This window comes from Eptatretus burgeri, chromosome 3 (assembly GCF_056783735.1).
Source record: "Eptatretus burgeri isolate ZD-2024b chromosome 3, Ebu_testis_v1, whole genome shotgun sequence".
Classification (NCBI taxonomy): Eukaryota; Metazoa; Chordata; class Myxini; order Myxiniformes; family Myxinidae; genus Eptatretus; species Eptatretus burgeri.
Window position 1 is genome coordinate 34745183 of NC_140963.1, and position 26240 is coordinate 34771422.

At 44.8% G+C, this 26240-nt stretch overlaps 1 protein-coding gene and 1 long non-coding RNA gene across 2 annotated transcripts in view; one reads left to right on the forward strand and one right to left on the reverse strand.

The window, feature by feature from the left end:
• Positions 1-26240, forward strand: part of LOC147029664 (activin receptor type-2A-like) — a 176856-nt gene that overhangs the window by 25994 nt on the left and 124622 nt on the right. The window lies entirely within an intron of this gene.
• On the reverse strand, positions 674-6786 carry LOC147029666 (uncharacterized). The gene is made up of 2 exons (XR_015056009.1): positions 6387-6786; positions 674-2742 (listed from the first exon to the last, which is right to left on the reverse strand). It is a non-coding gene; the product is annotated as an uncharacterized LOC147029666 (long non-coding RNA).

A 26240-nucleotide genomic window follows, 5' to 3' on the forward strand; every position in this document is an offset into this window, starting at 1 on the left:
CTCCCTCAAAGTCCTGCATACCCCCCCCCCAAAGCCTCAACCTCCCTTCCTAACTCTGTACCATCTTTACTCTACCCCCCCTCAACAACCCCAAGTGCTCAACCTCCACTTCCCAATCCTAAGACATCAATCTCCTCCCCACTTAAAGCCTAAAACCTCCTCACAACCCTTTACTGTCACCTGTCCAACTCACAATCCCATGAGATATGCAGAAAAAAACATGTGACCAGGAGCAGGTCATGGCCACTACGGTCGCCTGTCCAACTCACAATCCCATGAGATATGTGGAAAATATATAGAGATGGGTTTAAACCCTGCCTGAAAGAATGCCACATAGTTATTTGGGTGGTCGATTGCTGAGACCTATCTTCACAAGGCCTGTGATACCCATTGGCACCCTTTTAACTGTCGCTTTGGTCGTTTTACAATGAAGGGAAAACTTCGAGAAGACATGGCGATTGTGACTATGACAGCTCTGAAGAGGTCTGACTTTGCATTGCAGTAAGCACCAACATGGTGACCCTTTAATTTTTTTTTTTCAAGTGGAAATGTGGGTGGAGTCAGGTGAACTGTCCAACTAATGGGTGGAACAGAATGTTACAGATAGACAGACCTAACGAACAAGAATATTATTGAGATGTTTATTCTTACAATAGTTTAGTACTTTTTTGTATACATGGTCAAGGCTCATGGAAGAGTGAGAAAGAGAGCGAGAAAGAAAGAGAAAAAGAATAAATCAAGGGAAACTTGGACAAATAATGAGTGTGGGAGGGACGGAGATGAGTGATCAGAGACGATGCATGGGGGTGATGAGTGGTAGGGGAGGATGCACATGGGGGGGGGGGATGATGGGGAGGATGCATGGGGTGGACAAGATGGATGCAGAAGGAAACTCTCAGGAAAGAAAATCTGAAGATTTGGAAGGAGGTGGGCGTGGGGGTTGAGGGGGCTTAACGGGCATAGAAAAGATCATGGTTTTGGATGGGAGAGTGCCATACTTCGAATGTTGGTTAAGTAGAGTGGGAAAATATGAACTGGGTTGATAATCATAATAATAATAATAATAAATATAAAGTACAGTGGGCATGTAACCAGGTCAGCAACAGTCATCGTTGAGAATAGATTTGCTCAAGTAAGCGCAGGATAAACTGGGCAAGAAGAGGCTTTGGAGGCCACGAGTAGCTGTGATTATCGCTGGGGAGGTGGAGGGCGTGGATCAAAGAGTGGAGATGCTGGGATTGCATTGCTGTTGGTGCTCATGAAGATGCCCTCTTCGAAGCGAGGATCCTTCCGAGAGACTCGGCATTTATCCGGGCCCCACTCTCAGTGTACTTGTCCACTCAGCGTGCCATTTTTACAAGGGTCATGCGCATCTTGGTTCACCGTTCTCTCTTGTGGAGGAGCTCCTGTGTTAGGACCTAACAGTTGAATTCTCCTCTGGATGTGGCTGACATTTAAGTCCGAACGAGAATGCTTTGCACAGAAACGACAAAACTGTCTTGTTTGTATCATCAATGTCCGACACAGAACCTATAACGTCCACTTCTGCTTTGTCATTTTCTTCACAGTTGTCTTCATTGTAAATCAGTTGTGGTTGTTCCAACTGCATGAAGTCGATCATCACACGCCCGATAAAAAACATCTCAACGTACCATCATCATAGACAACTATGACTGCTGCTCTGGTTTCAGAATTCAGAGATGGTGCCGATTACTTTTGTATATTTGTTTGATGAAGGATAGGTTTAAGGTATCCAGGTAATTTGGGTAAAATGTGTAAACTGTAAATGAAGAATTGGTTTTCTGTCACCAACATCGTGGCATGAGTTCCGTTTCACGCTTTCCACTATTTGATCAAACAACTTGTTTCCTCAGACTGCTCAGAATCCAGGCCGCAACCACCTCCATGATGTGAGGTGTGGCTCCGCCTGTGTTGGACTCCATAAATTAACGACCTCCACTTCACTGAAACATACTCTGTACAGCATTGCAGATAAATCCACCATTGTGCCAAACGATTCATACAACCTCCACGACATGCAGGCTGCGGCTGCAAGCATGTCCGCTGATCATGAGAAAATAATAAACTTTTCAACTAACTGAAATATGATGTCACATTACACATCATTGCTCTGTCTCTTCACTACGATAAATGGAAAATGATAAAAAAAATCTGAATATCCTCAGTTTCATGTCTGGGATTACCTTCTCACAGGCTTGTATCTTTGGAGTTCTCTGGGGTGTGTTCCATTACCAAAGTCCTTTGCTGGTGGTTCTATATGTGGGTTTCAGAAGGTGGAATGGAGTCCTTCCAGGTCTCACAGTGTCCACCTTTGTGTGTGCATGTAGAGATGCATAGGTGGATTTGGGGGGGGCAGAGGGGGTTTCCTGGGGGTCTGGACCCCTTCCTATGTGGGGGGGGGGAGTGGGTGTAATGATGAAAAAAAAACCATGACCAAATACCCCAAAAAGTATTAAAAATATATACATATACGTACATGATCGAGGCTCATGGAAGAGCTCAAGCAGAATGTAAGGGAACAAAATGGCAAGTGAGAAACACTAACAGCAGAATAGAAATGAGGGTGAGATCAAGGTAGGGGAAGAAAAAGGAAGAACACATGAGGGTGAACAAGCTGCACGTGCATGCTGAACTCGAACGGCACTCGGTAGAGCACATGCCTCCGCCAGGTGAACAGTTTACATTGTGTATCCCACTGATGAGTCGGATCTGGATCCAGACCTGAAGCAAAATCGAATCCGCTTGTTCTTGTCATCCCAAACCACTTTTTGAGACATCATGCTCACAGACAGACAGACAGACAAAATCATAATCTGCATAATCATTTTGAACGAAGCTCATTGTTAACACCTGTAATAAAAAATAAAAAAAAGTTCACAAGTCTGAAGACGACAATGGTTCACGAGCGGTATTTGACGATGTAGATTGTTTCAGAAGTCAAGAATGAAACAATGTGATAATTTTTGACCAAGTTATAAAAATGATCAACATGATGTGGTACGAGTGACAGGTTATTAGCTGCAAAATGTCGAAAACCCGGTTTCGTTCAACAACTTTCAAAATTTGACCTTTGCATAACCTTTAAAGGTCCCAAAACAATGTTGTGGACATTAAAATAAGGAAACAGGATACGTGCTATAGCTTAATGGAGTTAGTTCATCGAAGAAGGTCGAAAACCTGGTTCGATTCCCACAACTTTGAAAATTTGACCTTTGTGAACTTTAAAGGTCAAAGGTCAAGGATTATGACCTTTGGTGCAAAACTTCCTCTGTAACATTCCAGAAACAATATAACATCATATAGGCTATATGGCATTTCGCACTCCTCGGATTATCCATACTTTGATGAAATCAGCGTAAAAACAAACTTGAAGGGGGCGCCACGGGCAAGGTGTTCGAGATAGAGCAAAATGGTTTGAAGCCTTTAGGTGGGGAATGACCTCAAGATTATGCATAAAAAATATTGTCATCCTAACTCTCAAAGTTTTGGCGGTTGTATGATTTTTATGTCAAAATTCGCAATTTTCTAAGTTCGTGACCTTGTGATCTTGACCTTGGGACGAAAATGAAAAATCGAGCTCCGTGGAGCTATGCAGGTGCGATTGGGCTAACCAAATACCAAAACCCTGCCAGATTCGACAAACCCCCTCAGAGAAGATGGATTTTTATGTTAAAATTCGCAATTTTCTAAGTTCGTGACCTTGTGACCTTGAACTTGGGACGAAAATGAAAAATCGAGCTCCGTGGGGCTATGTAGGTGCCATTGGGCTAACCAAATACCGAAACCCCTGCCAGATTCGACAAACCCCCTCGGAGAAGATGTAAATTGAAATCGGCTACCCCCTAAAAACACATGTTTTTTGGGCGTGGCTCTGCTCATAATGGGTGCAGCATGCCCATTCTCAGGAAAACACAACTACATCATGATATAAACCTCCCACCAAAATTTTATCAGGATCGGATCAAAACCCACGGAGCTATGCTCGGGACAGACAGACAGACAGACAGACAGACAGACAGACACACAACAATAACGAATATAGTGGTCACTTACTTTTTTGTGAACCAATAAACTGTAATTGTGAACGGTAAAAGATTTCACCTTTGTAAATCGACTTGTTTTCTGTGCTCGAGGATTAATGACGATTTTCTTTGATGATGTGGACAACCTCAATTCACTGAAATTTCATATAAAACCCACAGGCTGTTATAAACCAGCTCACCACCAGAGGAACTCTGTGAAAATCTGTTTGGGGACATGTATCTGTTATGTTAATCGATGCACTTATGGTGGTATTGACTGAAACCATCACCACACTCACCTCACCCCATCAGCCAACCACCACTCTACCCGTCGCAACCCACTACTCCACCCAACTCCCCATTCACTACTCTACCCCACTACCCATCCAGCACTCCACCCCACTACTCCACCCCACTACTCCACCCCACTACCTATCCACCACTCCACCCCACTACCTATGAACCACTCCACCCCACTACCTATCCACCACTCCACCCCACTACCTATCCACCACTCCACCCCACTACCCATCCACCACTCCACCTCACTACCTATTCACCACAACACCCCACTACCCATCCACCACTCCACCCCACTACCCATCCACCACTCCACCCCACTACCCATCCACCACTCCACCCCAATACCTATCCAGGACTCTACCCCACTCCCCATCAATTACTCCACCCCACTACCCATCCACTACTCTACCCCACTCCCCATCCAGGACTCTTCCCCTCTCCCCATCCACTACTCTACCCCACCATCCATCCACTACTCCACTCCACGACCCCACTACCTATTCACCACTCCACCCCACTCCCCATCCACTACTCTACCCCACTACCCATCTACCACTCCACCCCACTACCCATCCAGGACGCTACCCCACTCCCCATCCACTACTCCACCCCACTACCTATCCACCACTCCACCCCACTCCCGATCCACCACTCCACCCCAATACCTATCCAGGACTCTACCCCACTCCCCATCCACTACTTCGCCCCACTACTCTACCCCACTCCCCATCCACTACTCTACCCCACTACCCATCTACCACTCCACCCCACTACCCATCCAGGACGCTACCCCACTCCCCATCCACTACTCCACCCCACTACCTATCCACCACTCCACCCCACTCCCGATCCACCACTCCACCCCAATACCTATCCAGGACTCTACCCCACTCCCCATCCACTACTTCGCCCCACTACTCTACCCCACTCCCCATCCACTACTCTACCCCACTACCCATCTACCACTCCACCCCACTACCCATCCACCATTCCACCCCAATACCTATCCAGGACTCCACCCCACACCCCATCCACTACCCATCCACTACTCTACCCCACTCCCCATTCACTACTCTACCCCACTACCCATCCACTACTCTACCCCATTACCCATCCAGGACCCTATCCCACTCCCCATTCACTACTCTACCCAACTCCCCATTCACTACTCTACCCCACTCCTCTACAGCCATCATCCCATCCCTTCCCCAACCCAATTTCCACCCCCACATCATCCCATCTCCCCAACCCCCATCACAGATCCATGATGAGCCACATGACATGTTTGAGCTCCATCTTTATTTATTCATTCATTCATTCCTGCTTATCGGCCATAGTTGTGTAGTTCGCAGCATCCTTCTCACTCAGCTTACGGTCAGAACCTGTGAGTTTAAGTGTTTTCATCGCCCACTAGGCCCAGGCTTGTTGTGCCTTTGTATTTAATTCCTTTTAATGTTTCCTTTCGACATCACACGGATTACTCTAAAACACAGAAGAAAGCATTGTCATGGAAAAAAACAACACCAACAACAACTTGATGTTCCTCGACTCCCCTCCCCATTTCTTATTGTTACCCGCCCTCTCTCAGTTCCCCCCTCCCCATCCCTCCCTGGTCCTCTCCCTCCCTTTCTTTTCCGCCCTGCCCACCATCCGCGCCATGGCGCCGTGCCAGGCAGCAGCTCCGATCCTCGCTGCGCTCTCCCTGCTCGCTGTTCTGCGGCCAGGTAAGCCGGCTACTCGCGGTGTACCTGTCCCCCTTTTGTGTGTTTTTTTTTTAAATCTCCCCCTCCAGGTGCGCCCCTCGCGCCCGACCTACATCATGATTACCCTGCTGCCGTTGGCGCTCACGCTGCGGGGATTCCTCCTTGTTATTGTTTTGTCTTTTAAATGTTCTGCCCTTTCGAGGACACGTTCGAGTGCTCTTCCTCACCTCGTCTTCCTATCGCCTTCGCACACCCCCTCATCACCGGTGTCGTCGTGGCGATGGAGGGAGTGCGAGCGACGCTAAACCAAATGACGAAGTGCACGAACCCTCCTTACTTGTCCGTGTCGCCGCCTCGTGTCCCACCGTCCTCCGGGCGGACAACGCGAACCTCGCAGGAACCCGCGACGAGCCTTGTACTTGGTTACGCTCGTTTCGGTGAAGCTTTTCCTTCGTGCACGGTGATGTCGATCCTGCTGTTGGAACTATCGTCTCGGAGTGCGATGACGTGAGTGAGTGAGTCCGATGACGTGAGTGAGTGAGTCCGAAGACGTGAGTGAGTGAGTCCGAAGACGTGAGTGAGTGAGTCCGAAGACGTGAGTGAGTGAGTCCGAAGACGTGAGTGAGTGAGTCCGAAGACGTGAGTGAGTGAGTCCGAAGACGTGAGTGAGTGAGTGAGTCCGATGGTCCATTGAAGTCGGTGGATCGATGTGTTGATCAAAGCATCCCCCATGTTGTGGTGCATGCACCGTGCGGACTGTTGTTTGTCCTGCATTTTGTCCGTTTGTATTTGGCTTGCGCGTATTTCTCAATTTTTTTATTTTTATTTTTTTCTCCTCGTCCTTTCGTCATGCTCGTCCTGATCATTCTTTTCCTTCCTTTGGGAGTTCTGCTCTCTGGGCGGTGTATGTATATTACACTCGCGGTTGCCCCTGGTTACGTCTTGTCTGGACGTCGTAAAGGATGCTTTCTCATCGTCCTAGGTTGGAAATGTGTGTCGTTTTCTGACCTCCTCGTTGTTTCCTTGCGATTGAATGTCTTTTATTTTATTATAACTAGTTATTTATTTTATTTATTTTTCACCTGTAAGAGGTTTCCTCCATCTCCCATCTCACCCCGCAACAGCCTGGTGTTGGCTCAGTGGTTAGGGTGGCGGCTTGGGATCCTTGGGTCCTGAGTTCAAGCCCCGTCGGCCGCTGAATTAATATATCAGGGGGTTGATTCAGCCTGTCATTCTTCCGAGGTCGGCGAAATGAGTACCAGTTCCAGTGTGTGTACTGCTAGAGGGACACTGCATCAGCGACACAGTCGCGCTTCAAGAAATGATAGCAACCCCGGCAGCTAAGCTGCCATTCGACCACCACCCCGCAGCGCCTCATCTTCCATTGATCAATTACGATCATCATCATGATACTCCGTGCTTGCGTTGCTTTGTCTGTAAAATATTGATTTGTGGATTTAAAACATTTAAAATGTACAATGACGAGCCCAGAGACCCCCTTGCTAATCCCGATCGGGTCACTGTATAACATCTTGGAATACCGCCCAAAGGTCAGAGTTAAATCTCAATTCACCACTTTCTCTGGAGTAATGGCTCAACATGACATCTGCAACCACGGATTGGGACAGTGCTGTTGACATTGGCACAAGATTTGAAATTTGATCCACAGATGTGAGCTGATAACCCTACTACTTACGATGACTTATTTAACAGCCCCAATTATTCCCAGCTTCGCTTGGGTTCGAATCCCGACGCAGCTCCAAACCGTTATCCCAGTTTTTCGCAGGCAGGTCGATTCATCGAGTGTGCCATCCCTCGGATTGATGTTGAACTGGGCGTCCCTTCTTCTGACACTAGTTGGTGGATGTATACGATCCCACGGTGTCTTTCGTGGAGAGTGATGGAACTATTGCTGGCACCATGGACAAATTCCAAATTGCTGCCTCAACCTTCGTCGAACGACATGCCGGGTCAGCCAGTTGGTGAAAGATTTGGGCCAAGCTTCTCCCAAGGGCCAAGGAAAGACTTGGGCCAAGAATGTGGGAATAATTGTGGCCATTAAAGAAGAAGATGAAGAAGAATTCCAATTTCCTGTGGGATTGGTTGGGGCAAGGTTTTGGCCCAAGTCTTTCACGAGCCGGAAGGTTGGGAAGACGACGACAGCTCACGTATTCTTCAAAATCGCGAAAAGACATCGTGGGATCTTTAACGTCCACCAACGAATGCTAGCAGGCAGATGGGGCACCCTGCTTAACGTCCATCCGAGGGACGGCGCACTCAGTGACGTGGCACGCTGCCTGCACAGAACCAACCCGACATTTTATTGTTGCATCGGGGAATTGAACCCCCAAAGCTCTAAGGTAAGTGCGCTGCGTCCGTACCCCATCCTGTTGGAGAAAACCTGCGTTCTTCATTCCTCTCCCAACACTTGTGGTCGTGTCGTGCACACGCTGATGGAGATTTGTTCAAAGTCCTGGGATCGCAGGTTAAAATTAGCCATTGACTCGCCGGCATGCTTTTTGCACTGGAGCCGTAACCCGGCACAACCTCACCACTTTCCTCTCCCGGAGCGAAGGCAGCCTACCCACCCTTTCATGTGCCTGTTGATTTTTGTACTTGTATTGTTTTGTTTGTTTTGGAGAGGAAATTACCACCACCGTTTATGGTGTTAAAATAAACCATCCTTGGAAGTGTATTTCCCTTTGTTCCACGCGTGGTGGCTCAATATAGCAGGAAATATTGTCGTTTGTGTTTCCGCTTGTTGAAGTGTTGACTTTCTATTCCTGGGAATAAATTGCTTGGTCGGTCCTTTCTTGCTTCCATTCAAAACCCTTGACTTCGGAGTTGCATTGTTGAACAGACGGACAAAATTGTGTGCATTCCTTTTATTTTGGATGTTTTGTGAAATGCCCGCTTTAAAATGAGCAGTATTTCCTTGAAAATGGACTTGAAAGCCTGGGCTGTGTTGAGATGGTAAACGTTGCTTTAAAAGGCAAACAAAATCTGAACTTTTTAATTTGTGCCAGTAAAATGGAGAGGCGCATGGTGCATGACGCTAGTTTGCATACGTACTGTTTGTACTTTAGACCGAACGGGGCAAAGTTCAGGATGGAAATTCCTTTGTTAATGGAGCTCTTGATTCCTAAGTGAATGGCTTCATCTGAACCACATAACTTCACTGAAGGTTTTCTGGGGAAGGATTGGGGTAGTACGACTGCAGTCTTCATTTCTGTTTCAGATACTACAACGTATTTGAGCCTGGTGTTGGCTTAGTGGTTAGGGTGGCTGGCTTGGGATCCAAAGGTCCTGAGTTCAAGCCCCGTTGACTGCTGAATTAACACCAAGGGATTGACTCAGCCTGTCATCCTTCTGAGGTTGGCGAAATGAGTACCAGTGTACTGGTCCCGGTGTATGCCCTGGTTAGAATAGGTGTACCATATCCCTGTGTGTCGTAAGAGGTGACCAGGGTTGGCGTCAGGAAGGGCATCCGGCCATAAAACATTGCCTCAAGAAAAGCTAACCCCTGCACAGCATGGAAAAATGGCTGTAAAAACAGCTGTACTTCAACGTATTATTGTCTTGTAATTGAGGTTGCAATATATTTACCTGCTGAATGGTAGAGTTTCATTTGGAAGTGCCGGTGTTCGATTTTTTTTTTCTCCTTCTTATGCGATTGATTGATTACTCTTGGACTCGTGGTATGGGGTGGACATGTGACATTATGGAAACGGTTAAACTTGGATTTTAATCTGCTGGTGATACCTGTACTCAAGTAGGAAGCCCAAACGTATGGGGTGCTCCTTGTCATTGAAACACCAAATCATCTTGGATGCCTTGCATTGATCACTTCTCAACTGCTTGACATGCTGAACGATGAAAGGGTTGCACACTTGTCGAGCATACCGTAAGAGTCTTGTACAAAAGTAAGAAACTGGTTGAATGACGTTCGAGATTAATCCAAGCATCTTCTTTTTCTTCTTGACACATTCAGTCAATCAAATTGAAGATTTCATTGAAATAATTACACCTTGAGATGTTTTTCATGATCAACTGAAGCAAGTGTAATTATTTTGCCTGCTGATCCCATCATGTCTTCGGCTTGCTAGAATCTCTTCCCATTGTACGTGGCTGCATTTTCCAGGTTGAATCTGAAAAGCCATGTGTATCTGACACTCTGTGATCAAAATCCTTCCGGAAATTGTGGGTTGTATTGTGGAATAACTTTTATCTTTGGATTCTGGACGGATCATGCTACGTTGTGGTACACCACTTGCTATGTTTGCTGACATGGATGGAGATCCTTGTACCATGACTCTGCATTCAGTCATTCATAAAATCCAGCATTCCAGAGAGCCAAGATACCTCTTGCTCTGTATACCAATTTGGTTTGTTTTATTACGATTTCGTAAGTATATTGATGACTTCCGTTTCTGTTTGTTTGTTTGTAGGCACGATAACTCGAGAACGGAAGAAGCTACCAATGTCAAATTACACCACGTGATTCAGGAGGGTGATGGCAAGTGCTGATTAGATTTTGGTCAAAATCGGTCAAAGCTCAAGGTCACAGTGAGGTGAAATATTCGATTTTTGATGGTTTGGTACAGATAACTCGAGAATGGAAGAAGCTACCAATGTGAAATTACACCACGTAATTCAGGAGGGAGATGGCTAGTGCTGATTAGATTTTGGTCAAAATCGGTCAAAGGTCAAGGTCACAGTGAGGTCAAACATCCAAAAAATGATAACTCGAGAACGGAGGAAGCTACCAATGTGAAATTACACCACGTGATTCAGGAGGGTGGTGGCTAGCGCTGTTTAGATTTTGGTCAAAATCGGTCAAAGGTCAAGGTCACAGTGAGGTCAAACATCCAAAACATTCGATTTTTGATGGTTTGGGACAGAATCATCGTAGAAACTTCTGGTTTGCGTCGCTACCTTCTCTCGAGACAGCTTTTATTAGACAAGGTCAGAGATCAAGTTGACGATTTCATAAGTACCAGTCTATGACTGCTTGTTTGTTTGTAGGCACGATAACTCGAGAACGGAAGAAGCTACCAATGTCAAATTACACCACATGATTCAGGAGGGTGGTGGCTAGCGCTGATTAGATTTTGGTCAAAATCGGTCAAAGGTGAAGGTCACAGTGAGGTCAAACATCCAAAACATTCGATTTTTGATGGTTTGGTACAGAATCATCGTAGAAACTTCTGGTTTGCATCGCTACCTTCTCTGGAGACAGCTTTTATTAGACAAGGTCAGAGGTCAAGTTGACGATTTTGTTAGTTCCAGTCTATGACCGCTTGTTTATTTATTTGTTTGCTTGTTTGTTTATTTATGTGTGCTTTGGACAGCCTTTTCATGAGATGGTACTGAAGTCCTCATAGTTTTCCAGGTAAACCACTTCATTTTTGTCACGATGCATTTAAAGCTTCTGTGCAATCCTGTTAATTGCCTGTAACAGCAGCAGTGGGCAGAGGTCTCTGGGGGGGGGGGGGACCTCAATCGATTTTAAATCTGGTAGCACATTATTCCTGATCAGATGGTTCACAATACGAATCTCGACCCATCCGGTGTTTCGCATGTTTCACATGCAGGGTGATTAATCGATGTGTGTGCCGTTCCTTCTGATTGACGTTAAACTGGCGTCCCGTGTGCTGCCATTGCTTTGTGGATGTTAAAGATCCCACAGTGTCCACATAGAGTGGGCAAGCTATTGTCGGCACCAAACCAAGAACAAATTCCAAATTCCTCCCATCACCTCCCCAGGCTCCTCCCACAAGAACGTGGGGATAACTGTGTCTTTGGAGAAGCAGCACCAGATGATGATGAGGAAGAAGAAGAAGATGTTTTTAAATATAGTCTGAGATAAAAGTCTCCATAAATTGTTGTTTGGAACCAACATCAAAGTTGTAGGACAATAGCTCATTGAGTTGGGAATTGTTGAAATGCCCTTTGAGAAATTGATATCACCAATTCGATGAACAACATTCCTTTGTTGTGATTCTGGATCCAGGCCTTCATTGGTAAATACCTTGATATACTTGGAAATTAATAATGGGAAACCCCGACATTCGCGGTTCATAAAATGTGACCTGCTTCTACATTTGTTGCCCTGTACTTCGTGTTTTTGTGGATGCACCAACCAGCTTTCACCTTCTGCGTGCATAACAGTTCAAAAAGCATCTCCCACCAGCCATGTATATACCATCTCCCACCAACCATGCATAAAGCATCTCTATATGCGCATAAACCATCCCCCACCACCATTCCCCACAAACAATGGTCACACTACCCACCCCCTCCTCCATCTACCCACAACCCATGCACGGCTCATTGTTTCTTCTCATCCTGTTGTCTTGACATGCTAACCCTAACCCTCACTGGCATCACCTTTAGCGCCCTCACCTGCATCCCCTTCAAAGGAGTTCACGGAGATTCAAACTCCTCATTATCACATCAATAGTTTCATCGAATCTTAAATAAAAATTGGAAACAATACCTGCTGTTTTAAGAAAAAAAATATATACATATATATATATATATTTATATTTATATGACCCGTGAACCTGTTGGGTTCCCGTTGTGACAGCGGTTGCTTAAAAAAAAAGAAAGAAAAAAAAAACAACAGATCGATACAGCGAACTACACCGCTGAGGTTGTTTGCATTGATCAAATACTCCCGAAGAGTACTTAACTGAATCAGGAATTTTTTTTTTTTTTATAATTTTTTTCGTTGCCCGATTTGAACGAAACTTTATATTGCGTTTCAATGTGAAAAGAAAGTCGAATAAATTATTGTGCATAATCTTGTAAAGACAATTTTATTTATTCATGAACACGGAAGTATTAGATCAAAATGGCGATGTTTATTTTATGCTTAAAAATAAATCGTTCTTTGTCTATACTCAATGTTTGAGATTTTAAAATAATTCGTAATAATAAAAATAATATATTTTTTCCAGCATAATAATAAATCCCAAAATATAATAATAAATAAATCATAATAAAAATCATAAATTCCAATAATGTTATTAAATATAATAATAAATAAATCATAATAAAAATCATAAATTCCAATAATGTTATTAAATATAATAATAAAAATAATAAAAGATAGCTCCAGCGAACTATACCGCTGAGGTTGTTTGTATTGATCAAATTCTCCCGAAGAGTACTTGACTGAATCGGGAATTGATTTTTTTAAATCATTTTTTCGTTGCCCAATTTGAACGAAACTTGATACTGCACACCGCAGGAGAATGGTAAGGTGGCACTAAAATTTTTGCGCTATCTTGTACCGTTTTGGCTGTATTTCGGGAACATATACAATATACATGCATACATTTATACAAGATGAAAGTTTTAGTAATATATAGATAGATATTTATAAGCATTTTAATGAAACTGTAATCACGTGTATTCGTGTTCATAATTTTTTTTTAATTTTTCCATGATGAATTACGAACTGCTGGGAACCTATCCCTCTATTTCCCATTGAAACAATGCCCCGACATTTGCGGCATTTTCCAGGAACCTATCCCCCTCCCCACTCTCCCTGTCCCCTGCAAATGTTGGGGTCTTACTGTACGTCGGCTTTGTCCAAAAGTGCAGATGCCACTCGATTGTTGCATAAATCACATAAATCCACTCGATTGGTTTCCTCTCACTGCATTTAATGCAGATGATTCCAAAAAATGCTTTGAATTTTCTTGGAAATCTGATCGTAATACTGTGACGTTCACGGGACTTGAACAGTCCCGCCAACGTAGAATGAGCCGAAACGATGGAGGCGGTTTATTTTTATAACCCAAAGATGGTGGTTCTAATCGCTCTACCGCAAACGGGACGAGGGAGGTGGCACGAGTCGCTTTTCACTGAGTTGATAATGTTTATTTCTCTAACCAGAAATAACAAGACTCGGCAAGAAGAGGGATCCGGGGCGATTCGACGGGATGGTGGTGTGGGTTCGGGTGTGGGGAAAACACAGACAATTCCAATGGATATACCAATCTCAAACCTTCTAAGGTGCCAGGTACACACACACACACACACACACACACACACACACACACACACACACACACACACACACACACACACACACACACACACACACACACACACACACACACAACGTAGCTGGTCCTGGTGGTCAGGCTGGCCCGTGGTGTAGACGCAACAGTCCCTGGATTGGCGTCGGACGAGCTGGCGTTGCGCTCGTCAGGGGCAGGAGACACCGTGGTGCTGTCGACCTCCTGGTGTCGGCGCAAGTCCGCTCACAGCCACCAGGGAGCCAGTTCTGGCGCCAAGTTGCAAGCAGGAGAGGGAGGCAGGTCCGCCCGCCGTTCGACCCCGTACTCAGAGCCAGCAGAACCCCAGAGCCAACTGAGCTGAGGCACGAAGCACAGCAGGGCCTCAAGACACGCTGAAAACCAGGATCGAATCAGCCCAACAAAAAGCACGCTCCCAGCACAACAGCCTCCACCAGAACTGTTTTTCTGTCCCGATCTTCTTCCTCTTTCTTTTCGACGCCGAACAGAACCTTTTTATCCTCGAGTCCTCGTCACTTCCAATCGAGCCGTTTTATTGGCCCTGCGCCGTCGCCTTCCGCCAATCGTGATCACGGGGCGGAGCCATCCGCAGCACTGTCCTGTGACGTCACGGCAAGCCTCCAGGGACTACTAAAAGGGGTTTACGCAGACACACTTACCCTATCCCGTATCCCTATCTAATTACGTGACAATTATCATTTCCCCCTTGAAGAAATGGACATTTACTAGACAACTTATCACCACTGAATTGCTACTTATTACATTGAGATCCTGGTGCACTCGAACAGCATGGCATACCTAATTAAACATCCTAATTATCCTTTGAATGCATACCCCCCCCCTCAAACGTAACAATACCATCGTAAGTCCTTTTTCCCTGTTGTATCTTGCTGTGAGTTCGTGTGTGCATTTTATTTCATGTTGTGACATCGCTGTGTCGGCCAGTAAATGGACGTTTCCATGCTTTACGTTTATGAGAGATGAAACATTTTTTGCTCAGACGTTGTTCACGGTCGTTTAGAGTTGTTACTCTTTCTTCGTCCTATGGACATGCTTTTCCATTTCCTGGACACCCTGTTTCATGCCATTTTTGATGAGAGTCCAGGATGCCTCCACATCCTTATCTGCTTGCTTGGAAAATCGGTCCATGGAGCCCAAGTATAAGTTGTAGTGTTGGTATTGCATTGGTTTGAGAATGCACACAGTTTGTGTGTAAAACCACAAAAATAATAAAATCTGACTAATATTTTATGTACAGCTTCAAGTTGCACATAAAAAGGTGTACATGACTGTGTGTTTGACTGTTTGTGGATAAGAACTGTGCCCTCTTTGTCATGAAACTGGGAGCTTTGTTCATATCGCCAGGGTTATCAATCATGAATAACCTGCCGCGTGCTGCTTGATGCATCTGTAGTTTATTCTTCTGTCGACGTGCTAATCAATGTATCATGGTTTCTGGTTTGTTTGTGTGAAGCAAGGTGAACCAACAGGCTATCTTGTTGCCAGGCTGGAACTTTTCTGTTTTTATTTCGTAAGTGTTTTTTTGAATGCCAGCAGGTGTTTTTAGTGTATCCTCGGTTTTATAATCAAAAGCATTACCTTCGTAGCTATTCATCATGTCATCGTTCTCGACACCATATACGCCAACCATAATGTTGCTTTGTACCATTCAAACACAACTACAATGGTTTACCTTTACTTATTGATACCGATCCTATGGAAGTAATGAAAGTGGGTTTGAATATGTTCAGTAACCCTATTGCCACAAAGCAAACTCGTATAAACAAGGTTTAACTAGAAAAAAAAAAACAATCGAGTATGACAGCTTGTATCTGGGCCAGATGTTAAAAAAGAAAGATCACCACCATCTTGATGAGGTTAAAGAAGAATAAGAGTGGTATGGAGTGCTTGTGGAACACTCAGTAATGTGATGAATAGTCCACTCCATTATTTGAATCCACTGCAGGTTGAAGGCCTCCTTTAACATGGTCCATTATGTGAACTATTTAATATAATTTGAGGCTATTGCACGTACTCCTATAAATCTCTCCATCTGATCTTTGGTCTACCTCTGTTTCTTCTCGGGCTGGTGTGCATGCATGCGTACACACACAAGCATTTTGAGACAGTTTTTGTGAAGGATTTTGGGCAGCTACACATACATCCACTGAGACCACTTTGCGCTAATGTGTTATCTTGCTGTTCTGAAGAAACATTAATATCCGTACTTTCAGCTCGGTTATTCACAAGATCTATACCGGATCATCATCATCTATCATGTAGAGAACATACTCTGAGGTTAACATCACTTTTCATAGAACTTGGGCTTTCATCCTTGGCCACCTCCTATTATCAACAACACTAGTTTTGCATGTCCTCAGTCAGTCTTGCACACAATTCCTGCTCAAGCATGGTCGGATTGCAATGTACCACTTGAGAGAAGCCTTCACAAGTTATGACTATTTCTATCTGCTTGTCATGTGATATTTCCTTCCCAGGAGCCATCGTATTGGCCACACCACAATAATATGACCACATATATGTTTATAGTCCTTCTGCAGGTGTGGCACTTTCTAATTGCTTGCATGACAGTCAACCACAGTGTACTATATCAACACATGACTGTAGTACAGAGACTTTCATTTTTATGCCCTGCAGCCACCGAAGGCTTGGAGGCATTATGTTTTGGGGTTGTCCGTCCGTGCATGCTTCCATTATTGGGTTTTATGTCACCACAATAACTTGAGAATCACTCAAGGGACTTCAAATTAAACTCAGCAAAAGTATGTACTGGAATACAAAGATGAACCGCTTCGATTTTTGGGTTCAACAGGTCAAGGCCCTTTGAGAATCAATTTGTAGACCCTTACTTGAGTTAGAAACATCTGATGCCTCTCTTCTCCCTCTCCCATGTGACCTTTAATTTTTCGGATGACCTTTAATTGAGATACAACGTAATATTGCGTTGACATTCAATGGGGAGGAGGCATGTCCATAGACACATTTACGTCGAATTATATTACATTTTCTAGTGACATAAGAGATTGAGCATCAATCACACGATCACGTGTTAGAGTATTTTCATTCTCCGTCACCGAAGGTAAAGGAGGTTATGTTTTCACCCCTCTCTGTCTGTTTGTCTGTTTGTGTGCACAATATCTCATGATGTTGTGGGTGGATCTGGATGAAATTTGATGAGCAGGTTGGGTGTGTGACGACAACGAACTGATTAGATTTGGGGAAGATCCGGATTCGGATCCGACTCCTAGAATTTTAAAAGTGATTCTTCACCATTGAGGGATGGGGCCGAAAATGATATATCGCACGATATCTCAAAAAGTTGTGGACGGATTCGTACGAAACTTGGTGGACACGTTGGGTGTGACAAGGAAGAATTGATTATATTTTGGTGAAGATCCAGATCCGATAATTTTTGAAGTGAATCTTCACCATTGGGATCAGGCTAAATTAATATATAGCACAATATCTCAAAAAGTTGCGGACGGATTTGGATGAAACTTGGTGGACATGTTGATTGTGTGACAAGGAAGAATTGATTCAATTTTGGCGAAGATCTGGATATGAGAATTATTTAATTTTTAAAGTGATTCTTCACCATTGAGAGATGGGGCCAAAAACGATATAGTACTGTATAGCATGATATTTCAAAAATGTGTTGGACCTGATATGTTCTCGTGGATCAGGCATTACGTAGCGGAGGTATGTGCTCTACTGAGTGCTCTTCGAGTATACCCATTTTTTTCTGCTTTCAAATTATTTCCAATATTGTGTGATTATATATTTATATTTATTAGAAATGAAGAGTTATTATGCATTAATTATAATATCTGGTTTTAAATTACCATTTTATCATTAATCACCGCTGGTGCCAAATCCATCCTCAGTGACAAAAATATGGAACAAAACCTTGCTGAAGCTCAGCGTTCTACAGATAACTTGTACTCAACAAATGGGCTGCTCATCCAGCTGGAAAAGCTGATATGTGGACAAAACAATAAATGAATGGACACCGAGAAATGTGATCAGAAGCCCAGCGATGTAGTCAGATGTGGAGACATGATTACAAAGCTTGCAGGAATCAAGGGGATCGGTGAAGCACAAGATAGAATATATTGGTGCCGTCTTGGAGAGGTTTTCAACCAGCATTGGGTTACAGATGATTTTATTTTGTAATATTGTCACATTTTGGATCTATGGCTTTTGAAGCATGGATTTTGTCTTCTCTGTCACCCAAAAATATGGCAGAAAAATCTCAAGTTTGTATGTATGGTGTAGTTGTCAACCACACCTTTGATCTTCTATTTTTTTTTCTTTTTTATGTGCTGGCACTTGCTTGCAGAGGAATTTTTTGCTTCTTTTCTTTATTGTTATGTTTTTTTTTTTGAGCTGTTTGCTGCAGCTCTGTCTTGCACTTCATTGAAAGATCTGTCTGAGTTTTGTTTGCCAACACTAAACAAGAGTTGTGCTGGCAACACGAGATTCAACATGCCCTTGAGAAATGTTGGGGAATATACGTCTTATCGTAATGTTGGGGAATATACGTCTTATCTGAGACGATACCTCTTCAAACCACAAAGAAGCTGGTTTTGCGACTGTTGCTGCTTCGCCCTTTTGTTTGATCCAATATGTTGTTTTTGGGTGAACGTAGAAGGTGCTGCCGAGTGTCGAGTGACAGGAATACCAGAGATTCCCCCGAATGGAATCCTGTATCACGTGAAGGTCTGTTTTGCACGCTGTGATTGACAGCATGTGACTAAACATGCTGATGCACTTTGCACCACTGGTCTATAAGCATTAAGCTGTGTTTTAAAGATTGAAGCAATATGAACTCTCGCAATGTCATGTTTTTTTTTTTAATGATTTGAAACCAAAAATCTGGAATGATGCAAGTGGAAGTGAATAACCAACCATCAAATTTGTTTGTGTTGTAAGCCTGCCATTACAACTTTTGTGTATTGCTGGGCTATTATGTTTGTCATTATGTCTACCATCTATTTTTTTTTTATGGGCTGGCATGATGGCTCATATATGCATACTCACCTCAAAACTGTCCAGCCTGAGTTCAAAAATCTTAACCCAGCTACAACCTGTCATGCACACACAATGAACAAAAAACGCTGAACAGTTTTCAGCAAACAGATGTGTGTGTGTGTATATATATATATATATATATATATATATATATATATATATATATATATATATATATATATATATATATATATATATATATATATATATATATATATATATATATATATATATATATATATATATACACACACATACACACACACACACACACACACACACACACACACACACACACACACACACACACACACACACACACACACACACACACACACACAGGTCAGGTATGGGAGCATGTGCCGGAGCAGCGCGTTGCTGCGTCCACTTTCTGCCGGTACTCCAGGGGCCTCCGTCTGGCCAGGCCCATCCCCATCTCCTTGAGATGATGGTCAACCTGCTGCAACCACGAGGCACGTGGTCGGCCCACTGGCCTCCTCCACTCACGAGACTCCCTCACTGAGAGAATCTGGTGAGCAGGATCAGCGTCAGGAAAACGAGCCACATGTCCATACAGCCGCAACTGACGCTCACGGACTATGCAGGTAACAAATCTCATCCGAGTCTGTCTCAGCAACCGCTCGTTGGACACAAAATCCGACCAGTGATGGCCAAGGATTCTCCGAAGAGACCTGGTACCAAAGGAATTAAGTCTCCGTCTCAGATCCTTGGTCAGAGTACAAGTCTCGCATCCATAGAGCAAGACTGGAAGTACCAAGGACCTGAAGACTCGGACTTTCGTCCTCCCGCACAGGTACCGGCAGCGCCACACCCCATGATCTAGTGAATCCATGACTCCCCAGGCCCGACCCAGACATCTATTGATCTCTGACTCACAACCAGCAGAGACATGAATATCACTGCCAAGGTAAGTGAATCTCTCCATGACCTCAACATCCTCACCACAAACAGACACAGACAGGACAGCAGCATGCAAGATGTCACCGAAAGCCTGGATCTTAGTTTTGACCCAAGAAACCCGTAATCCCAGCGGCTCCGACTCCTCATTCAGCACCTCGAAGGCCCCCAAAAGGATATCTAAAGTCTCTGCAAAGATGACTGCATCATCTGCATAATCAAGGTCCGAGATCTTGACATTCCCAAATGATGCACCGCAGCTTGATCTCTCCGACATCCTCCCTAAAATCCAGTCCATACAAGCGCTGAAAAGTGTGGGGGCCAGTACACACCCCTGACGAACTCCGTGTAACAATTGGAAATAAGTCAGAGATGGTATCACCACATCTCACAGCACTGTCAGTACCAGAGTATAGTTCAGACATCAGATTGATCAGTTTTGGTGGCACCCCACAAAGACTAAGAATCCTCCAGAGGGCATCCCGATCCACTGAATCAAATGCTTTGCGGAGGTCAACATAGGCTGCAAGCATCTCCTGCCGAAACTCTCGCCTGCGTTCGGTGAGGACCTGAAGAGCAAGGATATGGTCAATCGTTGACCTCTTTGGTGTAAAGCCTGACTGCTCTGGGCACTGGTGTTCAAGGAGATGATGGTGAACCCTATCAATAATTATCCGAGCAAAGACCTTGCCCAGCACTGAGAGCAGCATCACCTCTCGGTAGTTGTTGCTGTCCTGGCGATCACCCTTCCCTTTCCAGAGAGGGACAACAAGGCTCTTCCAGTCAGGTGGGATGATGCATGTGTTCTATGCAGAACAAAGAACTGCATGCAATGACATGAGTACAACATTTCCACCAGCTTTGAGAAGTTCAGCTTGGATGCCACAGATCCCAGGAGGTTTAATCCACCTCAACCGGTTCACCACAGCCTGTATTTCCACAAACAAAAGTGGATCACAGTTGATTGTAGGGTTATCATTTGGGATGGTAACTCCCCTGACATCCAACTCAACAGCTTGTGGGTCAGCCTGGTACAGCTGCTCAAAGTAATCGGCCCAGTGGACCTTCACTTCGGACTCCTCTGTCAAGAGTGCACTACCCTCCGTTCTAACTGCAGTACACCGAGGAACAGACTGAGAGGAACGCAATGTGCAAATTCCACTGTAAGCAGGACGAGATTCACTTGACCACAGGTGATGCTCTACCCCATCACAGATTCCTCGCACAATGGCCTCCTTGTCCACCCTCAGCACACGTACAATTTTATGCCTCAACTCCCTGAACATCTCAGCTATGCTATTAAGCCTGGCCCTGCGACTCTGGTCAATGGGATCCAGTGTCCCTTGAGAGACAAAATTCTTCTTCACCCAATGGTGAGTTCCAAGACATATCCTGGCAACATCAATAATGGTGGTCTTGAAGGCAATCCACAACTATTCAGGATTCCCCAAAGCACTCAGAATCCCAAAATTCCCACTCAGCCTGTTCACAAACTCCTCAGCTGCTACCCTCTCGTCCTTCAGCTTGCCAGCATCCATTCTCGGCTATTTTGGTACCATTCTCCCAGATTTAAGCTGAAACTTCAGTTGCTACCACAATCCTGTAGTCGGTATTGGGGAACTGAGCAATCAGTTAGACCCTGTAGTTCTGGATCATCCTCCAGTGACCATCAATGAGCACTTGGTCAATCTCCTTTGCCACACCGCCAGCGATGGAATACCAAGTCCAGCGATGAGCTTGTGGGCGCTGAAACCATGAACCAGCCACCCTAAGTCCATGACCTCTTGCAAAGTAAAGGAACTTTGTGCTATTCTGGTAAACAGTTCCAGACCCATGGAGACCAACAATCTCTCATAACCATCCCTGTCAGTTTCAGTCGATGCATTGAAATCCCACAAGACAAGAAGAATATCTTGCTTGAGGCTCTCATCATCCACAAACTCGAGCGTGGCGTAGAATGCATCCTTCACGGTGAGATCACTCGCCTCAGTCGGAGCACAGAGACCAGAGAAACGACACCCAAGGAGTGACGAATCCTTGGTCTCATAATATGCTCGTTGACCGGTGTTACCTCAATTATTTTTGGAATAATCTTACTGGACACAGCTACAGCAACTCCTTGGGCATGGTTACCATCAGAACGACCAGACCAATAGTAGGTGTAACCACACACCATGATCTCGCCGCAATCTGGTCTCTGAACGTCAGAGAGTGCTGCAATACTGATGTCCAAACGCTTGAGCTCAGATCATAACAGAGACAGGTGATCATCCTTTCGTCGGGATAGGACATTCCAGGCGCCCACCCGAAGGGACCGCCTCAAGTTAACCCAAGGAGACTGCTCTCTGGTGGACGGCACCTCAGCACCACTCCGACACACTCTCCCACAATCTGACCCGGGAAGGTTACCCTGTGGTTTCCCTCCTATCAACAAAGAGCGGAGGTCCCGTAGGCTTTGCCTCAATCCCGTTATCCGTTGAGCTGCCCTGCAGAGGGCAGGTACTCCCACAGGGTGTGTTTTCAATTCTCTTTCCGGTTTTCTTGTGTTTTGCAGAGTGCAGGGTTTTATGGTGGCCGGAGTGCAAGTCATGCCACCAACCTCCTAAAAAGAGTAACCCAACTGCAGGAGGATGTCAGCAGACAGTTGGGCGCTAGATGTGGATGGCCATTGGCTCACAAGGAGGTCCTCTGCCCTTTGACAGGTTTTGTTTTTAATCCTGCTGGGTGTCCACATCCATACACCCTCCTCACCAGAAAACCTGGTGGGGGAGACTTTAGTCGCCGACAACCCGACCATGAAACAGGTTAATACGGGTTTACGTGGTACCTGTAGCAAGTCACAGATCTAATCTGGCCTGACCTGACAAAAAATAGACTAGTTTATACCATTAATACATGTTTTGCATTCGTGTGTGGTTTCTGTGTGGAAACAACAGAGCATGTGCTTGTCGAAGTTTGTTACTGTGTCCCTTCCCCACTGTAATGTGTCTACATGCTTCCTGGGTGTTTGCTGAATCTACCGTTATTGGTTTCATTGAAATCCATTAATCTCTTCTCAAGTTAAAGTGTTGCGGGGCCGGGCGCCGGCCGCGAGCACGACCGCGAGATGGAGTTGCAGAGTTGGCTCGACCGATCACCCGGAATTCAGATCGTACTTCTTCGGAAAACTCCGGAAAAGTCCGGGTCCCCTTTTTGGACCGTGAAGGGCCAATATTTCTATCACGTGGTACAGGGTTATTTGCCAAATCTTTAAAATACCTACAGACCACGTTGCGATCTACCGAGTCTTCACACCCTCGACGGCACCCGTACGGAACGAGCTGCTTAGCGTGCTCGTTCCGTGTGCGACCCGAGCGGTTTGATCGCCGAGTTCCGTCGGTCCGATTGTCCCGTTACAACAGCCACGGTAGTGGCCTGCTAATTCCCCAGCATGTGACACGCTCAGTCAATGCAAGAATGGACACGAACGAGCTGAAACATTGAACAAATGGGGTTTATTAACCTCCGCCATCTTCAAAGATGGATGGAGGTTACTGTTTTCACCCCTTTCTGTTTGTTTGTTTGTTTGTTTGTTTGTTTGTTATCTTGCCAAAACGAAGTTTTTGCAAGATATGTTAGTCAGCTTGTATTTTTTTTTTGTTTGTTTGTTTGTTTGTCTGTAATCACGTATAAAAAATTCTGCAGAGCACAGTTATCATTGGAAATTTTTGTAACTCGCATATCAGAGGCCTATAGAGGTCCCTTTCTGTGCACAAAATTTTGAAGGTCAAGGTCAAAGGTCAAGGTCACTTTGTCGCAAATCAGGGGAGTCGACGAAACCCTTATTTTTTGAGTAATTTTGATCGGATAGTCTTCAAACTTCATGGGATTATAGTTCATGGTCTGGCGCTCAGCTGATTAATTTTTGGTGGTGATTGGCCTTGACCTTCAGATGGTTTTTTTTAAAATCTGTAATCACATATAAATCACTCTGCAGAGCACAGTTATCATTGGAAATTTTTGTAACTTCGCATATCAGAGGCCTATAGAGGTCCCTTTCAGCGCATAAAATTTTGAAGGTCAAGGTCAAAGGTCAAGGTCACTTTGTCGCAAATCAGGGGAGTCGACGAAACCCTTATTTTTGAGTAATTTTGATCGGATCGTCTTCAAACTTCATGGGAATATAGTTCATGGTCTGGCGCTCAGATGATTAATTTTTGGTGGCTATTGGCCTTGACCTTCATGGTTAGCGCCTGAGGTCAAACATATTTGACCCCAAGGTCAAATTTTCAAGTTTTAGGAACCATATCGTGTAGTACCTCAAATTGAACACCTCGATGATATGCTTTCTAGATATGTCAAGCTTGAGACATTATGACGTCATTTGGTGACGTTATGAGGCAAAAGCATATTTTTCATGGTTACTCTGTAGAACGATTCTCATCGGAATCTCTCGTAGGCAGATATTCCTCAAGTAGTCGCTCCTGGTGGATAGCAGCTCTGTTCACCTCAATGTGACCTTAAATAAGTCACACGTGGTCACCTTTTGGCAAGATACGGGTCACCCTGCAGGTGACATTGGTTTATTTGTTTGTTTGTTTGTGAACAGTATTACGGAAAAACTCCTCGACGGATTTCGACGAAACTTGGTGGGGGGGGGGGGGGTTAGGTATGGTCCAAGGATCATGCCATTAAATTTTGGACTTGGTCCAAAATTTTGGAACTGAAAAAAAAATTGAGAATTTTTTTTTTTTTTTGCATTTCTACATGTTTTCAGTGATTTCCAACCCCCCCCAAAAAATTGTTTTTACCCCCCCCCCCAAAAAAAATAGAGAACTTTTTTTTTTGCATTTCTACATGTTTTAAGTGATTTCTAACCCTCCCCCCCAAAAAAAAATTGTTAGAGAATTTTTTTGCATTTCTACATATTTTAAGTGATTTCCAACCCCCCCCCAAAAAAAATTGTTTGAGAAAATTTTTTTTACATGTTTTAAGTGATTTCCACCCCCCAAAATTTTTTTTCCCCCCCCTAAAAAAAAGGGGAATTTTTTTTTGCATTTCTACATGTTTTAAGTGATTTCCAACCCCCCCCCAAAAAAATTTAGAGAAAAAAAAATTTTTGCAACTTTTTTTTTTCAACCAAATTTCGATTTTGTTTTATTTTATTTTATTTTTTTTTGCATTTTTACATGTTTTAAGTGATTTACAACCCCCCCCCCCCCAAAAAAAAATGTTGGAGAAAAGAACTATAACTGTCAGGACTGTTGACATCATATAATAATGAATAAGATATAAGGTTCACATGAGTGACCCAGCAGTATTGGCGGCGGAGGTTTTTGCACTCTCCCGAGTGCTCCCCCTCTAGTTTATACAGTAATGGGGGAAAACTAGGGAAGCACGTAAACGCAGAGCTAAACCGAATATAACAAATGCAAGTATATACAGCAAAGGCACTTAACAGTTTACTACTTAAAGACGGGGCCCCAGACACACACGTGCATACACAAATACCCCAAAATGACCGGACCAAATGGTCTTTATTGAGACCTATCTTGGACCTGTCCACCTTGTGCGGTCTTCAAGCTGGTAGGTGAGGCGAGCCGAACCCGGACACCGGCGGGCGACCCTTGCGCTTTCTGCGGGGACTGGCGTCGCTCGAGCTCTTCATCGGGGTGAGGAGGATAAGGACTGCGTCGACCACTACCGGCCAGACAGGCTCCATGAGACGAGTGCTCCAGCAAGACTAGATGTCCAGGTCGGGGAAATGCTCTTTCGTCCGGAGCTCTTGAGCTCTTCCGCTCCTCTGCCCTCTCTCTCCTCTCTCTCCTCTTTGACCCTGACCAGCTTGTGCCTCCCCTTTTATGCGTCTCCGCCGGCTCGACCCCTCCCCCACTCGGGCCGCGGAGAATCCCGGGGCAGAGGGTTGTTCTCATCCTCTGCAGCACTGATGTAACGGTCGTTTCTGTTGTTGTGCCCCCCCCCCGCCGGCTCGACCCCTCCCCCACTCAGGCCGCGGAGAATCCCGGGGCAGAGGGTTGTTACCTGTACGAGCTGTCACTTGCACAAGCTATCGCCGAATTGGGAGAACTAACCCGAGGGGTCCAAGGAGAGACGGCAGTCAGTGATCTTTGAACCCGGTGGCTTCAACCACTTATGCACCGCATTTCCGACACCACACCGGCACACCCTAT